The sequence below is a fragment of the Ambystoma mexicanum genome, chromosome 4q (genome assembly GCF_040938575.1).
Source record: "Ambystoma mexicanum isolate Mex_15411 chromosome 4q, UKY_AmexF1_1, whole genome shotgun sequence".
NCBI classification, from domain to species: Eukaryota; Metazoa; Chordata; class Amphibia; order Caudata; family Ambystomatidae; genus Ambystoma; species Ambystoma mexicanum.
Window position 1 is genome coordinate 1,112,321,941 of NC_090928.1, and position 8,774 is coordinate 1,112,330,714.

Genomic DNA, 8,774 nt, shown 5'->3' on the forward strand with positions numbered 1-8,774 from the left:
TAAACAGACTCCCATTTAGCTACGTTAAAAATGTTCTATAGTTCTAAGCGTTTTCTGCCCAGTAGTAAGATCTGAACAATCCTCATGTTAGTTTCCATTAACCCGCATTCTATCATTGTGTGCCATAGAAATTATACGGATGAGGATCCGGACTGCAGTTTCAAACGCGGACCCTTTGTTAATTGGTGCGTTGTTATGTGGGCTTAACTGCCCCCTAGGGCTTACCTGACAAGTTCTGTTTTACTGCATCACGCGTCGGGTTTCTAAAATGGCAGAGGTCTTTCCCTGTCATTTATATATAAAGTGTTGCTATGGTGCTGGTACTCCGTCCTACCTCTGTTTCCATGCTAGGAAAACTGTCAGCCATATTTTAATGGTGAGGGCTAAATTGTCTACAGCGAGTTCGTGCGTGTTCTAAGGCTGTTTTGAATTTAGAAGGAGCCAGTCCTTCTGCTGCAGTATGAGTTCCATTAATTGTAGTCTTACTCTGGGCTAATTATATGTGATCCTAATCTGAAGTCCCATCCTGTGGAGTGTTAGTTGCTACAGGTGCATGCTGGGAGATGTAGTCTCTGTGAAATTGAGAGGTCAGCGCCTTGATTATCTATAGCGAATTCGTGCGTGTTCTTAAGGCCGTTTCGAATTTAACAGAAGACAGTCCTTCTGCTGAAATATGAGCTCCATTAATTGTAGTCTTAATCTGGACTAAATGCATGTGAACATAGTCCGAGGTCCCATCCTGAGGAGTGTTAACTCCTACAGGTGCATACTGGGAAAAGTTGTCCCTGTGAGATTGTGAGGGCAGGGCAATCCTAAAATCTCGTTCATGGGGAGGCAAAAGTGGTGCTACCTTGAATTTAAATTTACCATATGTTGGGGTACATCATACTAATCTGGATTTTAAAAAAATAGTTCAACTACATTGTGGCCTGCTTCACAGGCGCTTCATTCTAATCTATATAATAACAGTTGTCATTTACAGAATTCATAGAAAATATGACATTTCCTTGTCTGTGTTAAGGCCGTCTTCTACACTTCTGAAGAAATTTATAAGTTTAGCCTCCCCCTGACGTAGCAACAGTTCCTGGTCGCCACCTCTGCAACCCAATGTCACTTTTTTTAGGCCGATGAATTTGATGTCTTGTTTATTGTCCATCTGGTGGACGCGCTGCCAGTGTTCTGCTAGAGGTAGATTCTTGTCTTGACTTCCAATCACTGCCAGGTGTTCCCTAATCCTGAAACGGAGTTCACGAATCGTACTGCCAATATAGATTTTTTTGCAAATGCAGATAATAGCGTATATGACATGCTTGCTTTTGCAGTTTATCTGTTCTCGTATCTTAATTCGAAGACCATTATCTGTCTTGAAATTATTTGTCATGGGTGTGGCATATTTGCACATTGTGCATGTGCCACATTTCCTGAACCCTGGGCTGGATTCTTTTAGCCAGGTCCCTGCTGTCTCCTCCTTATCTTCTGGTAGTAATGACGGGCTGAGGCTCTGTTTCAAAGTTTTAGCTCTTCTGTAGGTCAATGATGGGTGGTCGTGTATAAATGACCCAATATGGGGGTCCAATTTAAGTAGGTACCAGTATTTTCTAAGAGATCTCTTAATCACATAGTTGTTTGCACAGTATGTGGTGATAAATTGCACCTTGTCTGGCGGATTCGGCTTCACCTGTTGTGTTAGTGTCTGTTTCCTCTGGATTTTTCGTGCCTTGTTGTAGGCAGTTTCAATACTCTTCCTTGGATAGCCCCTGGCTTGAAATCTCCTGGACAATGTTTCACATTCCTCATTAAAGTGAGATAGTTCATTGCAGTTCCTCTTAGCCCTTTAGTACATTAGGGCTAAGAGGAACTGCAATGAACTATCTCACTTTAATGAGGAATGTGAAACATTGTCCAGGAGATTTCAAGCCAGGGGCTATCCAAGGAAGAGTATTGAAACTGCCTACAACAAGGCACGAAAAATCCCGAGGAAACAGACACTAACACAACAGGTGAAGCCGAATCCGCCAGACAAGGTGCAATTTATCACCACATACTGTGCAAACAACTATGTGATTAAGAGATCTCTTAGAAAATACTGGTACCTACTTAAATTGGACCCCCATATTGGGTCATCTATACACGACCACCCATCATTGACCTACAGAAGAGCTAAAACTTTGAAACAGAGCCTCAGCCCGTCATTACTACCAGAAGATAAGGAGGAGACAGCAGGGACCTGGCTAAAAGAATCCAGCCCAGGGTTCAGGAAATGTGGCACATGCACAATGTGCAAATATGCCACACCCATGACAAATAATTTCAAGACAGATAATGGTCTTCGAATTAAGATACGAGAACAGATAAACTGCAAAAGCAAGCATGTCATATACGCTATTATCTGCATTTGCAAAAAAATCTATATTGGCAGTACGATTCGTGAACTCCGTTTCAGGATTAGGGAACACCTGGCAGTGATTGGAAGTCAAGACAAGAATCTACCTCTAGCAGAACACTGGCAGCGCGTCCACCAGATGGACAATAAACAAGACATCAAATTCATCGGCCTAAAAAAAGTGACATTGGGTTGCAGAGGTGGCGACCAGGAACTGTTGCTACGTCAGGGGGAGGCTAAACTTATAAATTTCTTCAGAAGTGTAGAAGACGGCCTTAACACAGACAAGGAAATGTCATATTTTCTATGAATTCTGTAAATGACAACTGTTATTATATAGATTAGAATGAAGCGCCTGTGAAGCAGGCCACAATGTAGTTGAACTATTTTTTTAAAATCCAGATTAGTATGATGTACCCCAACATATGGTAAATTTAAATTCAAGGTAGCACCACTTTTGCCTCCCCATGAACGAGATTTTAGGATTGCCCTGCCCTCACAATCTCACAGGGACAACTTTTCCCAGTATGCACCTGTAGGAGTTAACACTCCTCAGGATGGGACCTCGGACTATGTTCACATGCATTTAGTCCAGATTAAGACTACAATTAATGGAGCTCATATTTCAGCAGAAGGACTGTCTTCTGTTAAATTCGAAACGGCCTTAAGAACACGGACAAATTCGCTATAGATAATCAAGGCGCTGACCACTCAATTTCACAGAGACTACATCTCCCAGCATGCACCTGTAGCAACTAACACTCCACAGGATGGGACTTCAGAATAGGATCACATATAATTAACCCAGAGTAAGACTACAATTAATGGAACTCATACTGCAGCAGAAGGACTGGCTCCTTCTAAATTCAAAACAGCCTTAGAACACGCACGAACTCGCTGTAGACAATTTAGCCCTCACCATTAAAATATGGCTGACAGTTTTCCTAGCATGGAAACAGAGGTAGGACGGAGTACCAGCACCATAGCAACACTTTATATATAAATGACAGGGAAAGACCTCTGCCATTTTAGAAACCCGACGCGTGATGCAGTAAAACAGAACTTGTCAGGTAAGCCCTAGGGGGCAGTTAAGCCCACATAACAACGCACCAATTAACAAAGGGTCCGCGTTTGAAACTGCAGTCCGGATCCTCATCCGTATAATTTCTATGGCACACAATGATAGAATGCGGGTTAATGGAAACTAACATGAGGATTGTTCAGATCTTACTACTGGGCAGAAAACGCTTAGAACTATAGAACATTTTTAACGTAGCTAAATGGGAGTCTGTTTAAATGCTTGAAGGCAAACTAACGGTAATGTCAGGATGCAACAAAACGGCAATGTATGAATACAGTGGTTTGACTCTGATGTCTCACCCCGGTTTTTCTAGAAAACGTTTAGAGTCTGATGGGACTCAGCCACCAAATACGTTATTTGTAGCGGACAGAACAGTCGATGGGTAAGCCAGATTTACCCATTTGGGATTTCCCCGATATATTAATCAATGCAATCTCGTGATCTTAATTAGTGACTTACAATATTTCTATCTCTTTTTCTTTTTTATATTTTCAACTACCCTTTACTCCCACCTCCACACTCCTCCAAATGATTTTTCGATTCCTGATTGGTATGTGCTTAACATTTTTGTTTACAAATGGGTTCATGTATGTAATTTACGTTGTTTATGTGTCTAAATGGATGTTTTATTTATTATTTATTTTTTACTTTGGGGAATTCGCGAAACATATGAACTCAATATGATTTGTGCTCCGTCGTAAATGTAACGTTTGTAAAATTGATTTTTTGATTTTTTGTTTTTTGTATTTGCCAAATCTCTAAAATTTATGTTATAAATAATCAGTAAATAGATATTGCCCTGATCTGAGGAAGGCACTAGGAGTGTGCCGAAACACGTGTTATCAAAAAAGGGCTATTAATAAACCTACTCTCACTATGACCAAGAGTCCAAGTTTTTGAAATACAATTGTGGCGCAGTAAAGAGATGTGTGCAGCCCTCGATATCTCTTTCACAATCGGAGTGGGGGAACTCTTTGTCTCCGTTTCTGCTGCACACACCAATGCGACACCACCAGATTTGGTGTACATAATTGAAGTCGCGGAGGTCAAAGAGTGATTTGCCCCAAAAAGTTCCCTATAAAAATTATATCATTACAGGTCGGGTGGTCCGGAAATAACAGTGGCGGTAAACCCGCCACCACTGTTAATTCCGGACCGCCCGATACCAACTCCTGCAGGCGGGAGGTGATGTTCCCGCCAGGTCTGACCTGACGTGGAAACACCGGCACCATCACAAGATGGTGCCGGTGTTTCCACGTCCCCATTCCCATTGAACTCAATGGGAATGGGGATTTACCGAATTCCGCCTCCGGAATTTCCAGGACACTAGGGTCGTAATGCCCTGGTATTTCCGGGAGTCACGGAGGTGGAATGGTAATACGAGTCCGACGGTAACCCGGTGGTTTTACCGCCTCGGTTACCACCGGACTCGTAATGAGGCCCATTGTAAGCCCTAACTACAGACCTACTGCTAAAAGTTCATTTTACAAGTGCTTGAACATTATGCAAGGAACGAGTGGATGGACTGCACGGGCTAGCTACAAATTGATGGTGTGGTGCATCTTAGAGCTTAGTAGAGGAATTAGGTTAATGCAGTTGGAACAAAAATGTTTGGTATGTTTTCTATGTTGGCGTAAAGACTGGGAGGTGTGAGACAGACATGGTACCAAGAGAAATGACACAGACAATGAAACTGTAGTTCAACAAATGTATTTATATTCTGGTTGGTATAACGCCTAACTAGCCCTATGCTATGGCGGGATTACCCTGCTTAACGTAAATTAAGGAAAACCTGTGTCAGGAAGTCCAAAAGCAAAACCTCTGTCTGTGTCATAAACACTATGCTGTCCTCACAACTACAAAAAACTAGTGGGGGGGAAGGTTCTCAACCAATATCCGTGTTCAAAAGCAACATTTCCAAAGAGTGTAATTTCAAATCTCCAAGAGTCAAAGCTCTCCAATCAAAGCACAATACAGTTCCGGTTCCAATATAGCTTCTTCTCAGCCAGGTCTGCAGCCGTGTTTTCGCAGGGTCGCAAATATCACAGTTCACCTCAAAACGGCATGTGAGGGGTCTCCCTTCCCCAAGTTCAAATGCAATACAAAGGTTCACACAACACTGTTATCTCGGGTTTCCCTTCCCCAAGATAAACGTCTCCCAACATTACTTCTCAATGTTCCCTTCCCCCGGAGTCACTCTATCAATAGTTGCTTAACCAGTTCTCAGAAGATACATATGGTGCACTTGACCCCTCTTTTGGTTAGTATCACTCGTCTTGCCACTTGACAGCCCTTTTGTAATTTTTGGTTTAGGCACAGTTGTCGGACCACACGGTCCACCCATCATGCAACCATAGGTTTCTCCCAGCCGATGTTCAAAGGCTTAAAAATTCAAAGGTTTTTCTAGGTCTTCCCTTGGCAAGAAAATAGCAGGATACAGTTTTAGCTGAGTGGGCTTCATCTACCCTTCTTGCCAAAGCCTATTAAAGTTTCACTGAATGGGCTCACCAGACCTGTTGCCACATTCAAGCTTAAAGTCAAAGCTTAAAGTCAAACCTTCAATCTCCTTTCCTCATTTATCCTTCAGGCTTTCAAGTAGTGGCTCTCTATTCAAAACGTGTCATAACGTGTTATATGTTTTGCTTCTTAGAAACGTGATAAATCCGTCTTTTCTTAAACTTAAACATGATTCTGTAAGAAGTGGATGTGACTGCATGAGACCACGTAATGATGGGTTCTTTAAGTGCGGGAACTGCAGAATGTGCATGTATGCATAAATTGGCGATCAAAGTAATTGGTATATGCGACTATCTGTGTGTGTCGCAGAATTTATGCAGGAAGCACGATATGAGAATTTTGCCTCCGTATACATGAACATCTGTCCAGTCTTAACTGCCAGGATATGAGATTGCCATTAGCCTATTGTTGGCAATAATTACATCAATTGTACAATAGGAACACCGATTATTGGTTCACAAAAAGTGAAATGCGGCACCCGGGGCGGTGACCAGAAACTTCTGTTGAGACAGATGGAATCAAGAATGATTTGCAAACTACGATATCTAACGACTGGCCTTAATCGTGAACATGAAATTAATGTCTTTCTGTAAAATAAATGTTACCAATATGTTTTTGTGAGAGGGTAGTTACACACCAAGACCACTGGAATGTCCAATACTTTATACCAAACTTACAGTTTATATGACAGCCATAGTAGATATTTTGGAGCACTAATTTGTTTAATTTGATTAAGTGGAACTTTATTATTCATTCAGGAATTAAGTTAGTTACAAGAATTACATTTTACGAGTCATTTTAATGATGTGGAGTGTAAACTTAGGCTCACAGCCCATCAGTTCTAATAATGGCGGTTATTATTGCCATAGATCACTTCTCTGAATATGAAATGGCAAGGTTGTTAGAGTATAAACTATGCAACTAGTGAACGTGGGAAATCAGATAGCTTGCGTTTTTAAACAAACAAACACTATATGAGATGCCAATGTGCTAGTATATTTATCAACTATTAGAGCAACTGGGTTGGATGTAGATCATTGTGCTGGGTAGATTGGAATTAAGTCCCTATTCTATCGTTTTGAAAATCTTAGTTATTGCCATTAAGAATGGCACTGACTTTATGAACTGGAACTTTGAACATTAACTAGCGCAAGCTCTGTCAGTTAATGCAACATGCATGATAATTTGTACATATGTAAAATGACGGTGGTTATATAGTTTCCACTTACTAGAGCAATTGGGTTGGATGTCGATTATTGTGCGAGTTGATCAGAATAAAGTCGCAACTCTATTGCTGTCATAATTTAGTTAGTTCCACTAGTAAAAGCACTAACATTATGTACTGGAACCAAGTTAAGCAAATAGCAAAAGGTCTCCAATGTAATGCAGTACACACGTTAATGTTTACTTACGTAAAATGATGGCGGTGACACCACGTGCACAATATGTGTGAAATATGAACATGAATCAAAATGGCGGCAGCGTGGAAACATCACATGGCCCACCAGGGGTGATTCCTTACTGGACAACCCACTGCAGACTGCTCTCATGATTGGAATCTAACCTATTACAGGTAAATAATCTAACCGATTATTCGCACATGATCATCGACAGTATTAGCATTCCTGTCTCCTCTGCCGTCAAGACCTTAGGAGTCTACATTGACGCGACACTCTCAATGACAAGACAAACCAGAGCCATTGCCTCAGCTTCTGCTCTGACTACCAAACTCATCTACGCCATAAAACCCTACCTCACCACGCCCAACTGCCTCTCCATAGCCAGAGCTACTATAGGAGCCAGATTGGACTACTGTAACGCCCTCCTGGCAGGCACCTCGTCAAAAAACCTAAACAGGCTCCAAATAGTGCAAAACAATGCCCTCCGTGCTGCACTACACATTCCCAAAACTGACCATATCTCACAGGCCAGAAGACGCGTCCACTGGCTCCCAGTCAAGGAAAGGATCAACTTTAAAATCCTCACCCTCACACACAAATGCATCAACCACACAACACCCCCCTACCTATCTGAAACTATAACCAAGAACTCCTCCATCTGCCCCAGAAGAAGTCATCACGCCAACCAACTCCAAGTACCCACTGTAAAAAGAGCCAAAGCCGGCGGCATTGGCTTCCCTCACATAGCACCTAAGCTCTGGAATGCCCTCCCCAACTCGCTCAGAGCAGAACCATCTCTGTATCTCTTTCGCAAATCCCTCAAAACCACGCTATTCAACTAACTCCACCTTCTCTTCACCCACTTCAGCTCGCACACATCTGATACGAAAAGTGTTCGACATGAAATGCATCCTGTAATGAAAATGGCTTTGTAACCATCTTCCTTCCATTGTAACCAGACTATGTATGTATTCATGTAACAGCGCCACGATGCCCCCGGGCTGACGTGCGCTTTAAATAAATCCGAATAAATAAAAGCGTAATTTTTAACTTGGTATTTGAAAAATGCGATTTTCATTATAAAGGAAAAGGGTTTGGGGGAACCTAACTGGACCAAATACACTATATGGTTGCTTAAGCGTCTAGACGCTGTTCAACTGAAGAACCATGTACCTAATGTTTGCGAAATCGAACTCAATGCATATGCAAGTTGGATGTCCCTGAGGAAATAAGGGGTGAGACTTTTCCCTACTATTAAGCACAAGGACAGGGTGTAAACCCTATTTACTATCAGCAATCTGCAGATACTAACCCTGGTTTTACCCTAATAGGGCTAACAAACCACCATATTGAACAACAGGGTTCTAATAAGAGTAAAGAATAGGGGGAGTGT

General features: G+C 41.9%; 1 long non-coding RNA gene across 1 annotated transcript; it reads left to right on the plus strand.

Annotated features, from left to right (window-relative positions):
• The first annotated feature begins 3,688 nt into the window (after positions 1-3,688).
• LOC138467149 (uncharacterized) lies at positions 3,689-4,344 on the plus strand. The gene is made up of 2 exons (XR_011268076.1): positions 3,689-3,846; positions 4,249-4,344. It is a non-coding gene; the product is annotated as an uncharacterized lncRNA (long non-coding RNA).
• Positions 4,345-8,774: the final 4,430 nt, after the last annotated feature.